Source organism: Triticum dicoccoides, chromosome 1A (genome assembly GCF_002162155.2).
Source record: "Triticum dicoccoides isolate Atlit2015 ecotype Zavitan chromosome 1A, WEW_v2.0, whole genome shotgun sequence".
Taxonomy (NCBI): domain Eukaryota; kingdom Viridiplantae; phylum Streptophyta; class Magnoliopsida; order Poales; family Poaceae; genus Triticum; species Triticum dicoccoides.
In genome coordinates this window covers 276,205,919-276,224,353 of record NC_041380.1, presented here as the reverse complement: position 1 = coordinate 276,224,353, position 18,435 = coordinate 276,205,919, and positions in this window count along the sequence as shown.

Sequence of the window (18,435 nt, the reverse complement as noted above, 5' to 3'; positions counted from 1 at the left end):
CAGCTACCCATTTGGTACTTCGGGGGGCTGTAATGTAAAACCACTCCCGCTGCCACAATCCGGACACCTCTGGAAAGGAACCCTTTGGCCATGGAGCGTCTGCCATTTTGCTTATTAAAGCACCTCCGCACGCTGCGTACTGCCCCTCGACCATCTTCGCTTGACATCGAAGGTCTTGAGCCACAGGACGAAGTGAGGGGCAATGCGGAGGAAGGCCTCACATACGACAATGAATGATGAGATGTAAAGAAGGGAATCCGGGGCCAGATCGTGAAAATCCAGCCCATAATAGAACATAAGACCCCTAACAAAGGGATCCAGAGCGAGGCCTAGCCCTCGAAGGAAGTGGGAGATGAACACAACGCTTTCGTTGGGTTCGGGAGTAGGGACGATCTGCCCTCGGGCGGGTAGCCTATGTGAAATTTCGGCGGTCAGATATCTGGCCTCCCTCAACTTCTTGGTGTCCTCCTCCGTGACGGAGGAAGGCATCCACTGGCGTTGAAGGCTGGATCCGGACATGATTGAAGGTTTGAAGCGCCTGACCTGAGCTTTGGGTGTCAGAACTTGAGGCAGGGGAAGGATTCGATTGAGCGTGGGGAGGGAAAAGAAAAAGCCTTGTCCCTTTATAAAGAGGGTGAATATCAGGCGTCCTCCTTGTGGCCGTTTGAGGCTTACCTAAGATCTAGGAGTCATACCAACAGGCATGGTTGGGTTACCCACATTTGTATTGATGAGAATCCCGTGATAAGGGGAACACGATCTCTGCTTTGACAAGACGTGTCAAGAAACCGCCTCGCGTTATGTATGGGGCTGGTTAAAAAATGGTTCGAATAATGACCGGGCTGTGGCATGATGTCATGCTGTCAATACGTGTCAGCAGATTAGATTTGTGGAAATATTCTCTCTACGATGGTATGTGGAATTTATTTTGCAGGGCCGGACACTATCCTTGTATTCAAAACTCTTCCATGGTGTATTCGGAGGAGGAACCCGCCTTGCAATGCCGAAGACAATACTGCACACCGGACTCATCGTCATTGAAGCCTGGTTCAGGGGCTACTGAGGGAGTCCTGTATTAGGGGGTCTCCGGACAGCCAGACTATATCCTTTGGCCCGACTATTGGACTATGAAGATACAAGATTGAAGACTTCGTCCCGTGTCCGAATGGGACTATACTTGGCATGGAAGGCAAGCTAGGCAATACGGATATGTATATCTCCTCCTTTGTAACCGACCTTGTGTAACCCTAGCCCCCTCCGGTGTCTATATAAGCCGGAGGGTTTTAGTCCATAGGACAACATACAATCATACCTTCGGCTAGCTTCTAGGGTTTAGCCTCTCTGATCTCGTGGTAGATCTACTCTTGTAATACTCATATCATCAAGAACAATCAAGTAGGACGTAGGGCTTTACCTCCATCAAGAGGGCCTGAACCTGGGTAAACATCGTGTCCCCTGCCTCCTGTTACCATCCGCCTTAGACGCACAGTTCGGGACCCCCTACCCGAGATCCGCCTGTTTTGACACTGACAAGATACCTCATTCCTGACAACTCGTCAATCATGAAACATGAAGGAAACTGTCAAAATGATATAACACCACCTCAAAAGATAAGATAGAAAGAATTGCACTTCGGAATGCAAGATGAAGAATACTTGAGGTCCTCCAACAAGTATCTTGAAGAACACTTCGAGAATGTATTATATCCTTAATGAACCACCATGTAGAGTCTCCATGAAGAACTCCGGTAACGAAAAGATGGTAGAAAAATACATGAAGGTTTGAAAGAATAAGATTGAAGCCTTGCACTGACTTAGATGGAGCTTCGTGACGATATAACCGAGAAAACTTGGAACTCCAAAAAATAAAGATGAACAATTGCAACCAGGAATTTTTTATGAACCTCCGGAATAAGGAATTAATCACTTGGATGAAACAAGAATAAGAATTACATTATGCTTATCCTTCATCAATTAAATTGATGACATGCAACGGATTTGGCATACTACTTATTCTCGTAGAAAGGATTAAGAGAGATATAGCGTAAACTTGAGAAGGTCTTCAACGAACCACCTGTAGGATTTGGGAAGAACGAATGAATTGATACGGTATCAAAGGAAGAGGAATATCGAACAAATCACCGTAAGAATTGGAAATGGAAGTAGCAAAGGCACATTCACCGGAAGAATGAACTAAGATACTTGAGGGAATTTAGATACAAGTGAACGAAGAGGTCCCGAGCTGATTAGAGAATACTTGAATGATGCACCGTTAAGATTTGGAGAACAAGAGCTGAAAACTGGAATGAATAATTCTGAGATGATGGCTCTGGAGAATCAAACTGAAAAGACTCCTGAATTGCCCCGGATGGGTGATAAGAATTCTCACAATCGAAAACAATTTTAACAGGACGATATCAAGCTAGAATCATGAATCTTTGAGACAACACATAAGATTGAGAGAGAAAAATCTTCTTCAGTCTTCAAATCTGAGAATGACGACGAGAAACACCACCATGAATTGTTTAGATACTCCGGAATGACAATTGGAAAGGTTGAACCAATGTTGAAAAGAATTTGAAAGATCTTGGAGAAAGGCATTTGACTGATGATAACTCAATCCTACGTCAAACTTTGAGAGAATTTGAGAATAACTCCGGGAAAATAAGAAGAGTCAGGTAAGATCCTGGGAAAAGACCTGTGGGTTAGGGCCCACTCAAGAGAAACACCGTCGAATGATTACTTGAAAGGGAGATTGCACCGGTTTAATTAAATGGGTTGAATGAGATAACATCCTCAAAAGAACTTGAGCGAATTGAGAATGGAAACTTGAATCTTCTGAGATATCTTCAGCACTCCGGAATAATTGAATAGCGAGAAGTGGATGATTAAGAGGTGCACCGGCATGAGAAAACATTTGAAACAAGGAAAGGATATGATCGACAAAGCTTGAATTGAATCCACCGGAGAAGAAAAGGAATGAAGAATGGTGAACTTGAAGCTCCGTTAGTATCTTCCCGAGAATCACCGGATAAGAACATTGAAAGAAAAGAATAAAGAGACTTCACATCCATAAGATGGATACTTGATTAAGAAATCTGAGTCTTTGAATAAAAGGGCGGGAGGGCGGGAAAAACAAAGACAACTTGGGACGAAAGAAACAAACACCGTTGAGAATACTTAGAGTTTATCTTGCGGATGTTGAAAAAGATCGGATCCACTTGAAGAGGAGCACACCGGTTGAGAAGAAATTAAGATGACAAACTCGATGATCAAGAAGGATTAGTATTCCCATAGAAATATGAGAACACCACGTAGGGAAGGTATGGAATCAACACTTGACATTGAAGCAACTCGAATACCACAACTCAAAACAAAACAAAGGATTGGCTTGCAAAATAAGCCGGAACAAACATATGATAGAGATTTCGTCCGAAGTTTTTGTGGTGGGGCCCACACGGGCTCGATTGTACAATGCCATCATGTACAAGGCAGTGCACATGACATACGAAGCGTCCCCGAGTCAGCATAGCCAAGGACTCTTTAAGACACAACGAGACCACTATAAAACCAACCATGGATAGGCGGACCACTAAACGTCGAACCCCAATCTCATACCATGCATCTGTCGGAAAGATATCCTAGGAGCTACTTAAATTCCCACCTATAAACTCCTGAAACCTTCTGTTTATGCAATCGGGTGTTGGGGATACAGGGGAAGCATAATATCTCACCCAAACTAACAATCCCTACATCCAGCTCTCTCCATCCTTCAACACATAACCAAGAAACCTTCGGAAATCATGTACCTCAACCTTCGAAAAGCATCCGTTATACGAGTTATGGCAATACTCCCGAACTCCCGCGCCAGTACTGGGTGGCGTCGAGGTTATCTCACCAACAACTGCATAAAAGAGATTTTTTATGTCGGCGAACTCAGGTATTCCAGAACAACAGCGATAAAATTGTGACGACAACACCTCGGAGCTCAACTCCCTGGGACACTGCCACAACCCCGAAATGTCAGGAGGCACCAAGAACAATGTTCCCGTCACAAGACTATCAGAACGATCCCAACATACACGCGTGATCCTAAATTTTTTTGTGAAATTTGAGGAGAGGGAAGTCAAAACTTCTACGTCAGGAGGCCTCACCAGAGCAACAAAGGGACTAAGGAGTAAAAAGAATAGTACTCTCCGATATATATAATCCTAAGACTCAAAACATTTTTGTTCTAGACTCAACAACATCAGCGATTCGATCAAGCATGGGGCTCCTAAATCGAGGATGGCTCTGATTACCAACTTATAACACCCACAATGCGGCTATATCTCCCACGTATCGAGGCACGACTTAGAGGCATAGCCGCATGGTAGTTTTGTTGCAAGAGGGGTAATCTTCACACAATCCCATGTACTGAATAAGAAAGGGATAAAGAGTTGGCTTACAATGGTCACTTCATACAATACATAAATAATTCATACATCATCCAAATACACTCAAAGACCGACTACGGCCAAATCGGAATAAAAAGGAAGATACACCCCAAATGCTAGATCACCGATCGTCCCAACTGGGCTCCACTACTGATCATCAGGAAACGAAACGTAGTAACGACCTAGATCCTCATTGAACTCCAACTTGAGTTTGGTAGCATCACCTGCACTGGTATCCTCGGCACCTGCAATTGTTTGGAAGTATCCATCAGTCACGAGGACTCAGCAATCTCGCACCTGCGAGATTAAGACTATTTAAGCTTATGGGCAGGAGAAGGTAGTGAGGTGGAGCTGCAACAAGCACTAAGCATATATGGTGACTAACATACGCAAATAATAGCGAGAAGAGAAGCAACGCAACAGTCGAGAAGCTAGAAGTGATCAAGAAGTGATCCTGAAGCTACTTACGTTCAAGCATAACACAAGACCGTGTTCACTTCCCGGACTCCGCTGAAAAGAGACCATCACGGCTACACACGCGGTTGATGCATTTTAATTAAGTCAAGTGTCAAGTTCGCTACAACCGGATATTAACAAATTCCCATCTTCCACATAACCACGGGCACGGCTCTCGAAAGTTTATACCCTGCAGGGGTGTCCCAACTTAGCCCATCACAAGCTCTCACGATCAACGAAGGATATTCCTTCTCCCGGAAAGACCCGATCAGTCTCGGAATCCCGGTTACAAGACATTTCGACAATGGTAAAACACAACCAGCAAAGCCAGCCGACTGTGCCGACAAATCCCGATAGGAGCTGCACATATCTCGTTCTCAGGGCACACCGGATGAGACAAGCTACGAGTAAAACTACCCCTTGACTTTCCTCGAGGTGGCCCCGCAGGCGGCTCGGTTCGAACCAACACTCAGAGGAGCACTGGCCCGGGGGGTTAAAATAAAGATGACCCTCGGGCTCGTGAAAACCCAAGGCAAAAGGCTTAGGTGGCAAATGTTAAAACCAAGGTTGGGCCTTGCTGGAGGAGTTTTATTCAAAGCGAACTGTCAAAGAGTTCCCATAACACCCAACCACGTAAGGAATGCAAAATCAAGGAACATAACACTGGTATGACGGAAAACTAGGGCGGCACAAGTGGAACAAAACACCAGGCAAAGGGCCGAGCCTTCCACCCTTTACCAAGTATATAGATGCATTAATTAAATAAGAGATATTGTGATATCCCAACATATCCATTTTCCAACATGGAACAAACTTCAGCTTCACCTGCAACTAACAACGCTATAAGAGGGGCTGAGCAAAGCGATAACTTAGCCAAACAATGGTTTGCTTGGAAAGGTGGGTTAGAGGCTTGACATGGCAATATGGGAGGCATGATAAACAAGTGGTAGGTAGCACGACATAGGGATATAGCGAAGAACTAGCAAGCAAAGATAGAAGTGATTTTGAGGGTATGGTCATCTTGCCTGAGATCCCACAAGGAAGAACGAGTCCATGAAGAAGACAAGCGGACGTAGTCGAACGAATCCTCACAACTCCGGAATGAAACCGAAGCTAATGAGAGAAGCAACCCGGAAAGAAGCAAGCAACATAGTAAACAACCATCGCATAAACATGGCATGATGCGCAACCAAAGTATGATGCATGTCCAGTTTAATGAGGCATGGCATGGCAAAGTGCACAAACAATACTACAAACTAAGTGGAGCTCAATATGCAATGAGTTGCGTATTGACGAAACACCACATCAATTATTTAGTTCTCTTTCGTTTATGTACCCAACAATATTAAATGTTGTTAAACATGGCAAGAGGTGAAGCATAAGTAAGCTACACATTTTAGGCAATTTAAATGAGGCCGGAAACATCAAAGAATGATTCCGGTAAATCCTCATATGCAATTTATGGATTTGGTACTGTTCTGACCTAAACCATATTTTAGAGTTGTTAAACATGCAAGATGAGTGCACCATGTTAAACTAGGCATTTTTCTACCCCATTTACATATAAAATTTACTAAATTCGGAGCTACGATTATTTAGTTATGAAATAAAACATTTTAGCATGGCATTTAAGCAAATTAATGCAAAAAACAATTTTAAACATTTTCAATGTGCATGAAAGTTGGATATTATGAAACTAGATGAAATTCTAGTCATTTTTCATATATAAAGCATTTTAATCTGATGCATGGTTTATTAGTTATTATATGCATGAAGTAGAGGGACTAAACTGTAAAACAGGTTTTCTCCGGATAATAGGAAAATCATTCTGTGGAAAAAACATGAAACGGGCCAAATCTTCTGGCCCGATAGAGCACAAGGGGCTGAAGGGGCATCTGCTCACCCATGGGCCATGGCCCAGGTCGGTGGAGCAGTGGCCGGCTAGAGCGCTGGGCCTCGCGCAGGTCGCGGCTGGGCTGGATTTGATGAAGGGAGGGCGCTGGTCAACGCGGGCGCTGGAAGCAAATGCTCGGGGACCTGGACGAGGCAAAGGAACGCAACAGTGGGGCGAACCCCGGCGGTCAAGGAGAAGGTGACTAGCGGTGCTCGGGACCAGCGGGAGACGGCGGAGGCAAGGGGGAATCCGACCTGATCCAAGGAAGAGCGACCGGATCAGTGCAACGGTGGACTTGGAGCTCCAGGCGTCGGTGTCCATGGAGGCTTGCTCGTTTGATCTGGAGCATGGAAGCAGAGGCGGGGCGAGGGACTTGGCAGCGACAGCCTGCTCGGGTGATGACGACGGCAGGGGAAGGAGGAAGCTCCGCGCGGCGGCACGGTTCACATGAGGCAGGGGCGTCTCGACCTCCCGGTTCGAACGAAGCAGAGGCGGGACTTGGAACCTCATGCAGGGAACAAGAAGGCGCCTTGGCGGGGCAACAGGTTTTTTGCTGGCACTCCAGGAGTTAGCAGGGCGCAGGGGAGGTCCAAGATGCCGGATCCGGCAGCTGGGGAGCTCGCCGGTGGGTGCGCCCATCCATGGCATCGGGGAAGTGCTTGGGGCGGCGCCATGCCTCGAACTGTTGCAAGCAAAGAGAAGGGAGGTGAGTAACTAGGGAAGAATAGGAAGGGACGAGGGAGATGGCAGGGGCAGAAAGGCCTGGTGATGACTTCGGTCACCGGAGGGAGGCTGGCGCCTTGCGGGCTCGCCATGGCTCGGGTGCTTGGACCGAAAGGGGGGCTGCAGGATTGGCCCAATGGGGAATTTCGGGGAGAGGAGGTGGGTGGATCGGGAGGCATCCCGAGGACGATTTGGAAGGTGGCAGTGGGGGAATGGGACAAGCCCCTAGAAGTTAGGGTTTTGTCCAGATTTATACTAGGGAGTGTTTATATAGAAAAAGTGAAAAATTTGGGGTAGATTTGGACTCTCCGATCTTAATCAGGTGGTCGAGAAAAAATAGGTTAGGGAGTCCAATAAAGAAAATGAAGATGTTTTTTAGATGTTTGGGGATGATCCGGACCCAACGGTAACGCTAGTCCGGTTCAGGTTCGGGGGAGTTTCGAACACGGGTGAGGGGTCGATGCACTGTGCAAAAAGGGATTAGGTGGTTTGACAAGGGGGAATCGAAAACCCAGTTGGTCTCGGAATGGTCAACGAAGGTGAGGGATTTGATGGGATCGGAAAATAGAGAGAAGAGAGCGGTCCAAGAGAAGGTGTTGAAGGCAAAGTGAGAAACGACAACGACGACGAATGCAGGTTTTGTAAAATGTCGGCAACGAAGTGCCGATGCAATGCGAATGATGCGATGGTGAATGCAACAAACAAATAAAACACACGGCGGCAACGAAATACATGGAAGGCGTCTGGAGCATCAGTCTCGGGGCATTACATGGTGGCACTAGATGCACTTATAGAGCTGCCGCTTGTGAAGCCACTATCAGTTGCCTTTCCTGCCCCCACCAACCAAGAGCGAAGACTTGTCGTGCATGAACCTGCTATCACAGAGGATCATGTCACTATTGAGATTTGAGTTGCTGACACCACCGCAGCTGAAGACATTGGTCATGAAGACAATGTTGAAAGAAATGATGATGAAGTCCTTCCTCAGCTATCTCAGAGCCCAGTATCATCGCCTGCTCCCACGAGCAGTGAGAAAATAAGCATTGGTGGTCCCACAATGCCAATTGCACAAGATGAGTTCTGGGAAGAGAAACACCCCAACTCCGCGCTCCATGAAGTCATTCTGCGCACTCCACCAACTCATGTCACTACTCCAGTGCTTGAGACCCCCCAAGCTACACCATAAGATATGGAGAAGACTACTCCATCACCGCATGCGTCGCCCTCATTTTCTACCATGTATAATATGGTGCCAGCCATGTCGCGCAAGCGTGTGGGTGACAAAGGCTACCCTTGAAGTAAGGAGCTGGGAGGGTAGAATATGTAATTTCCACACACTATGGCGAGGTCATACAATCGTGAAGGAAAGCTGATCAGCATCAGGTGGCCTGCCCTCACACCTCCTGAAGCTCATGGGCCTCAATATGACTATTATATTGAACAAAGGCCTTAGATGCAGAAGCACATGCCAAGAATACCCAGGCTTCCCAGTGCTATCACAACTACAAGTTCCTTTAGTGTGTTGAACTCCCGTGAGCAGAGCACCTTCTTTGAAAAGGCCAAGAACCCCTTCAAGAAGCCAAAGATTTCTTTGGACAAATTTTGGAGTCATTTGCAATGAAGCTACTACTCATGCATCTTGTATAATCAGGACAAAATCTTTCCCCACAAGCACCTCTGCTGTGATGCCATGGCTGGATTGCCATGTTTAGAAGAAGCCCTTGACTGCTTCCGTGACGTCGGCTTACTCCCGTTTGTTGTTGACAAGGTGCACTGGAATGAAGAACTTATGCTCCAATTCTATGCAACTCTGCACATATCTGGGTACAACAGGGATCCGAAGACATGGATCCTTGAGTGGATGGTAGGTGACGTGAATCCTGAAGCCAAAGCTCAGGATATCCTCGATCTCACATCCCTACCCACTCCTAGATTTATATGAGCCAGGTTGTGAAGCCCATCGCAAGGAGTTAGAGAGCATCTTCTAGAAGTCGGAGCCCAAGATGAGCCAAATGCTATCTATGATGAAGCCATTGCCTACAGATGCTGAGTACCCCACACATTTCTTCATCAATGACCTCGAGTACTTGCCCCGCATCATCTACCACATTGTGAGGCATACTCTGTGGCCAATCAAAGGGCACTCCTCCTCTGCGAATCTTAAAGGAACCATGAAGACATAGGTCTTCTACATCCTCAATGGCATCCGCTTCAATACACATGATTTCTTCATCAGGCAGCTGGCAGCCTCATGCATTGATCTTTTTGGCCAGAAATTCTATGCTCCATGGATTATTCGGCTGATTAAGCTTTGCTCCACTATCAACTATCAAGCTTCAACACGCAATCATGTTGTCTTCTTGCTTGACGTGGATATGTCCCATGAAGCTATCTATCCACACCCTGCCAAGGAACCCATCCGTGAAGACCATACTGCCTTTCAAAGCTTCTCTGCACCTCTTGAAGCCACCCATGTGCCAAATCCTATTGCCGCCGATCCTCTTGTCGATCAGCTTCGCCTCCCACATAGTGCTAACACTAATGCGACTGCCAGCATAGTTCCTCAAAGGCCTCAGAAGCATGCTCGTGTGTTGAACGACAGGGAACTTCTAGTTTCTCTAAATCAGAAGCATGATAGGAAACATGATTGTATGAAGCGTTAAATTCAAAGTCTTCTTGTGGATGTCAATCGGATTCGCGACCTCTCCACCAAGAACTCTTTTGTTGCTCATGAAGCCTGCAGCCGTGCTTGGAGAGCCTCACAATGCTCTATTCTGAAGACGATCTCATTGCAGATGGCTTCATAGAGAGATTCAAATTCGACTCCAAGCCCCTTGAATCAGCTAAGTGGCGTCTTGCACATTCCATTGAAGATTCTGATTACCCATCATCCACTCCAACTATTGTTGCGTGCGTCATTGATGAGGAGGACGATGCCACTTCACCCACTATGGCTTCACTACACCAAGACGCTGCATCAGGCCCCTCTACGCCGCCCAACTCCAACATCGACCCGGCTACCCCAAAATCTTCACCAACACCTCCGGGGAATGCTTAGACACTCTATGTCTTCATTCCTTTTTGGTCATTCGATGACAAAAGGGGGAGAAGCATATGGGTTCATAGTCTTCAAGTGGGTATATATGGGTCGTGTGCCTTATTTTGTTAAATCTCGCAACTCTCGTTCGTGAATGATGTCTATTACACAACCTTCTTCTTGGAAGACGTTGTTGGGCCTCCAAGTGCAAAGGTTTGTAGGACAGTAGCAAATTTCCTTCAAGTGGATGACCTAAGGTTTATCAATCTATGGGAGGCTTAGGATGAAGATGGTCTCTCTCAAACAACCCTGCAACCAAATATCAAAGAGTCTCTTCTGTCCCCAACAGACCCAATACAATGGTAAATTGTATAGGTGCACTAGTTCGGCGAAGAGATGGTGATACAAGTGCAATATGGATGGTAGATATAGGTTTTTGTAATCTGAAAATATAAAAACAGCAAGGTATCAAGTGGTAAAAGTGAGCACAAACGGTATTGCAATTCTTTGAAACAAGGCCTAGGGTTCATACTTTCACTAGTGCAAGTTCTCTCAACAATAATAACATAATTGGATCATATAACTATCCCTCAACATGCAACAAAGAGTCACTCCAAAGTCACTAATAGCGGAGAACGAACAAAGAGATTATGGTAGGGTACGAAACCACCTCAAAGTTATCCTTTCTGATTGATCTATTCAAGGGTCCATAGTAAAATAACACGAAGCTATTCTTTTCATTCTATCTATCCTATAGTTCGTACTAGAATAACACCTTAAGACACAAATCAACCAAAACCCTAATGTCACCTAGATACTCCAATGTCACCTTGCATCACACAATCTCAGATTCATCTATTCAACCAACACAAAGAACTTCAAAGAGTGCCCCAAAGTTTCTACCGGGGAGTCACGACGAATGTGCCAACCCCTATGCATAAGTTCACGAGGTCACGGAACTCGCAAGTTGATCACCAAAGCATACATCAAGTGGATCACGTGATATCCCATTGTCACCACAGATAAGCACATGCAAGACATACATCAAGTGTTCTCAAATCCTTAAAGACTCAATCCGATAATATAACTTAAAAGGGAAAACTCAATTCATCATAAGAGAGTAGAGGGGAGAAACATCATAAGATCCAACTATGATAGCAAAGCTCACGATACATCAAGATCATGCCGACTGAAGAAAACGAGAGACAGAGAGAGAGAAAGAGAGATCAAACACATAGCTACTGGTACATACCCTCAGCCCCGAGGGAGAACTACTCCCTCCTCGTCATGGAGAGCACCGAGATGATGAAGATAGCCACCGGAGAGGGATTCCCCCCTCCGGTAGGGTGCCGGAACGGGTCTAGATTGGTTTCGCTGGCTACGGAGGCTTCTGGCGGCGGAAATCCTGATCTAGGTTTCTTTCTGGAAGTTTTGGGTTATATAAGAGGTGTTGGAGTTGGGAACAAGGCAGGGGGGGTCTCCGGGCTGTCCACGAGGCAGGGGGTGCGCCCCCACCCTCGTGGGCAGCCCGAGACTCTTCTGGCTCAATTCTTTTACTTCCTGGCCTTCTTCTGGTCCAAAAATAAGTTCTGTGAAGTTTCAGGTCAATTGGACTCCGTTTGGTTTTCCTTTTCCGCGATACTCAAAAACAACTAAAAAACAAAAACTGGCACTGGGCTCTAGGTTAATAGGTTAGTCCCAAAAATCATATAAAATAGCATATAAATGCATATAAAACATCCAAGGTTGTTAATATAATAGCATGGAACAATAAAAAATTATAGATACTTTGGAGATGTATCAAGCATCCCCAAGCTTAATTCGTGCTCGTCCTCGAGTAGGTAAATGATAAAAATAGAATTTTTGATGTGGAACGCTTTCTAGCATGTTCTTCAATGTATTTTTCTCTATTGTGGCATGAATGTTCAGATCCGAAAGATTAAATATAAAAGTTTATTGTTGACATAAAAATAGTAATACTCCTAGTATGCTAATCAAGCAATTATGTCTTATCAAAATAACATAGCCAAAGAAAACTTATCCGTACAAAATCATATTGTTTAGCCATGCTTCATTTTTGTCACACAAAATGCTCTCATCATGCACAACCCCGATGACAAGCCAAGCAATTGTTTCATACTTAGCCTTTTCAAACTCTTTCAAATTTTACGCAATATATGAGCGCGAGCCATGGACATAGCACTATGGGTGGAATAGAATATGATGATTGAGGTTGTTTGGGAAAACAAAAATGGCGAAAGTCTCACATTGACACGGCTAATCAATGGGCTATGGAGATGCCCACCGATTGATGTCAGTGCATGGAGTAGGGATTGCCATGCAACGGATGCACTAGAGCTATAAATATATGAAAGCTCATCAAAGAAACTAAGTGGGTGTGCATCCAACTTGCTTGCTCATGAAGACCTGGGGCATTTGAGGAAGCCCATCATTGGAATATACAAGCCAAGTTCTATAATGAAAAATTCCCACTAGTATATGAAAGTGATCAAATAAGAGACTCTCTATCATGAAGATCATGGTGCTACTTTGAAGCACAAGTGTGGAAAATGGATAGTAACATTGTCCCTTCTCTCTTTTTCTCTCTCTTTTTTGGGCCTTTTTTTATGGCCTCCTTTTTTTCGTTCGGAGTCTCATCCCGACTTGTGGGGGAACCATAGTCTCCATCATCCTTTCCTCACATGGGACAATGCTCTAATGATGATCATCACACTTTTATTTACTTAAAACTCAAGAATTACAGCTCGATACTTAGAACAAAATATGACTCTATGTGAATGCCTCCGAAGGTGTACCGGGATTGCGATGAATTGTCAGGACCCCGATTCCAAGTCACATCGATCTAGCCGGTACCACCTCATATCAGTTTGTGGCCTCACACACGGTATTCCCACGGTGTCGCCTTACCATGGCCCGGGACCGTTTGCGTCTTTTGGCTCACGTATATGATAGTGTCACTAGCATCCATATGACAGAGAACCCGGGCCGACATGGCTAGTCATGAACCCAAAGCAGCACTAACCTATGGGGACAGGCATACATGAATCACATCGAGCATGTCAGTCAGCAACGTGTGAATCCGAGCTGTAGCACTAGGCTAACAGGACTCCGGGAACCCGAGCTGTAGCAGGCTAGGCAGGACTCCGGATGTCACCGCGTGACATTTCCCCGAAGGGACAGACACAGGAACGAAGTGAAGCACATGCCGGCCAGTGAAGTGTCCTGAGCAGTAGTGCTGGACTAGCAGGACTCCGGTGAACCGGGCTGTAGCGGACTACTATGGCTCATGGAAGCACTAGACTACATTTCCCTATAAGAGAGGCTGCCAAGGGTAAACAACTAGATTGTCGGATCCCACACATACCAAGCATTTCAATCATACACACAATATGCTCAATATGTGCAATACAACATGGCATCACAACAAGACTCTACGACTCAGAGTATTTATTCATTAGGCTCCGAGGAGCGAGATAATACAAACATGGGTCTCATGACCCAACATTCAGAGCATACAAGTCAAACACATGCGGAAGCTTAACATGTCTGAGTACAGACATATACAAATGGAAAAGGCTAAGAAGCCTGACTATCTACCAGATCCTGCCGAGGGCACAAGATCATAGCTGAGGTATCAAGCTAACGTCGAAGTCCACGCGAAACTACTAGCGAGACTGGAGTCTCTCTGCAAAACATAAATTAAGAAAACATGAGTACAAAAGTACTCAGCAAGACTTACATCAGAACTAGCTACATATGCATCGGTATCAACAAAGGGGGGTGGTGGAGTTTAACTGCAACAAGCCAGCTTTGACTCAGTGGCTATCTTAAACTACGACTGCAAGTAACTCTTTTGAGGTGGCGCACACGAGTCCACATATTCACCATATCAATACACCACTATGGATCCGCCCCCGTCTCCCTACGAGAACGCCATCCATAGCACTCACGCTTATCTTGCGCATTTTAGAGTATCCACTTTCACTTGTCTATGAACTGTTATAGGTAACCCAGAAGTCCTTTACCGCGGACACGGCTATTCGAATAGATCAGTTATAACCCTGCAGGGGTGTACTTCGTCACACATGTTTCCACCACTTAGCGTCTGCACATGACATGTGCTCGGCAGACTTCAAGCGAAAGCCGACGTGGGTGTAGACCATGACCTGACTAACCACACAAGTCTCTAGTCTAGGTTTATCACCTATTCGGGTTCCATCCGCAAGGAAATCCGGCCGGGGAGTCCTCAACAGCCCCAAACGATGTGTACAGGGTCCCGAGACACCAAACGGGCGCCCGGCATACCCGGCCACAGTGTATCTACCGCATCATAGCCCACCCCTAGGGTCAGTGCTACGCACGGCCGCCAACATAACCTACAAACACCAGAAACTAGTTGCAACTCCTGGACAGAGGATGAGAGGGGTCAATAAGTCGAGCGGGGTCATATTTCAGGGCCCAATGTGTGGTAGTAGCTGTTTCATGGATCACAAACACAGAACTCAGTTCCTGAGGACGGTTTCAGTGAGACAACCCACCATGTACTCCTACATGGCCTCTCACCGCTACCTTTACCAAACCGTGTTCACACACTTAGCTCACACACTGTAGGACATGTTTACACACCTCCGATTCATCCCCGATGAACCAGACCTGACACAACTCTATGCAAAAGCAGGCATGACAAACAAGCATGAATGAGGAGGCACATCAGGGCTCAAACAACTCATACTCATGCTAGTGGGTTTCATCTATTTACTGTGGCAATGACAGGTCATGCAGAGGAAAGGGGTTCAACTACCACAACATGTAACAGTTGAATCGTTGTTGTCCTAATGCAGTAAAAGAGAGCAGGAGCGAGAGAGTGGGATTGTATCAGAATGAACAAGGGGGTTTTGCTTGCCTGGCACTTCTGAAGATAGAATAGCTCTTCATCGGTGTCATCGATCACGTCGTCGGAAACAACGTCTATTGAGAGGGGGCAATTACCGGCAAACAAGGAAGAATACAATCAATGCAATGCAACAATATGATGCATGATCCTGACATGGCAATATGTTATGATTTGGGCTAATGCAACAAAAATTCATTTAAATTTAAGTGGAATTCAAAACTATATCAAATTCCAACTCCAAACCTATTATGAAATTTGCCCTAATCATATTTCATCCTAAACAGTGAATTTAACTTTCTCAAACATGCATGAAAATGGTGCAGATGGATTCCTTGAATTTTTCTGATAATTTTTCATATATAATTTATTTCATTCTGAGTTATAGATTATTTTCTATGATTTTTAGAAGTTTTAGGTATTTTCTGAAATAAATAAATCATTTAGATTTATTTAAAATCCAGAAAAGGTTTTACTGTGTCAGCATGACGTAAGGGTGACGTCATCAGATCAACTATGGCTGGCCAGGTCAGTGACTAACTAAACTAACTTAATTAAGTTTAGCTCTAACTACCTGGTTAGCCGGGCGAGGCCCGCATGTCAGTGACTCAAGGGTCAAACAGAGGTCAACCCCGGGTCAAACCCGATGCTAACTGGGCTTTGACCCATTGCGGGGCCCGCTGTCAGTGACTAGGTGCGGTCCAGCTGGCGGGGATTAGCACTAATGACCCCGCCACGTCGGCTGTCGCCGGAGTTGGCCGGCGGCGACCAAACCCGCGGCGGCAACACACCGGACTTGCGCTAAAGGCGACGGGGGCGGTGGCTAAGGGCATCGGGGCGTAGCCCGGGCTCGCCTGCATCCAGGGAGGTAGGTGGGTGGCCGTGGGGGCGCCGGAGCTCGCCGGAACGGAGCTCGCGGCGGCGGCCGGAGCTCGGGTGATGATGGATTCGTCGCTACGGTGCACTAGAGGGGAAACCGAAGGGTGCTGCGGGCTCCTGGGGGTGCAGCGAACACGGTGACGCGCTCGGGCGCAAGCTGGGGTGGCCCTGGCCATGGCAGTGACGAACTACGGTGGCGATGAGCTCTTGGGTCCGGCGGGGCAGCTAGCTAGGGGACGAAATCGAGTGCACGGAGTGAGGGGAGAGGAAGAGGAGCTCACGAGGAGTCGGATGAGACGCTAAGTGGGTTCGGGGACGGCTTGGTGACGACGGAACGGCGGCGGCGATCTCTGGGCAGAGGCGGCGGGGACGAGCTTGATGGCGACGCTTCCGGGCATCCGGGCTTGCTTCCGTTGTCGAGGAGATGTAGTAGACGATGGCGGAGCTCCCAGAGACGGAGAGGGGTCGAGGGGTGGCCGGTGGACGCCGTGGCAGCAAGCGGCGGCGACGGGCACGCTCCATGGTGGGGAAGAGAGCAAGACAGGGGAGGGGAGAGAGAGCAGCGAGTGAGGGGGAGGAGAGAGGGGTCTCGGGGGGTGCATGGCAACGCCAGGGCGATGGGGAGACGGCAGGGAGGCAGCAGGAGGTGGAAGCAGGAGGTGGCCGCGGGTGCGCGCGCCGGCGACACGCCTCTGCCTACTGGCAGAGGTGGGTGACGACTGGCACAAGCCAGGTGGGCTGGGCCAGCACAGGTGAGGCCCGGGTGGGTTTCTCTCTCTCTATTTTTCTTTTCTATTTTTCTGTAATCTTTGTGGCTTTTCTAAAAATACCTAGACCCTTTCAAAAATCACCAAACTGAACGTGCCCACTGTATAGAATATACCCAACATGGAACATTTCAATTTAGGATTACTTGGGCATTTAAAATATTTACAAGCATTTAAATGCCCAAATTCAAATAACATATGATTTAATCCAGAGCCCAAATATGTCATGCAAAAATGTGCATCACCTCTGGTTACTGTTTCTAGTTTTTTCCAAGAATGATGAACATTTTTTAAAGCCATTTGGATTGACTGGAAATATTTTGGTTGAACCTAGTGAATTCCTTTAATGCTAGGGTTTAGGCAATCCCCATTTCAAGTTTCTTTCAAAGTTTAAACATGATGCACACATGAGTGACATGTATGAAAAATTAAGCATGGTGGCTTTGCCACAAATACGATGTCAACTACATGATCATGCAAAACAATATGACAATGATGATGTGTGTCATAATAAATGGAACGGTGGAAAGTTTCATGGAAATATATCTTGGAATGGCTATGGAAATGCCAGAATAGGCAGGTATGGTGGCTTATGTGTGATAGAACGTATCATATCACGAGGTTTGGATGCACCGGCGAAGTTTGCACCAACTCTCAAGGTGGGAAAGGCAATGCACGGTACTCAAGAGGCTAGCAATGATGGAAGGGTGAGAGTGCGTATAATCCATGGACTCAACATTAGTCATAAAGAACTCACATGCTCAGAGAAGCCGAGGAAAAGGTCAAGCTAATCAGAGACCGACTTAAGACCACTCAAAGTCGACAGAAGAGTTATTATGATCAGAAACATCGTAGGGTCAGCTTCGAACCTGGTGAATTCGTGTACCTACGAGTATCACCTATGAGGGGACTGCAACGGTTTAATATTAAAGGAAAGTTAGCACCAAGATTCATTGGACCATTCTGCATCGTGGCACGAAGAGGCACTGTAGCCTACCAGCTAGACTTACCCGAAGACTTGTCCGACATCCACGACGTGTTCCATGTCTCGCAATTGAGGAAGTGCGTAAGCAACCCAGAGAAACAAGTATCCCATTAAAACATTGACGTACAGCCAGACCTCACTTATTGATAACGTCCCGTAAGAATTTTAGAGGAGTCTGAAAGGAGGACCCGACAGAAGACCATCAAGTTTTTCAAAGTCCAGTGGAGCAATCACACCGACAGTGAAGCAACTTGGGAAACAGAGGATTTTCTTCGGATAGAGCATCCACACTTATTTAAGGATCAGCTGAAATCTCGGGGACGAGATTTTTCCTAAGGGGGTAGGTG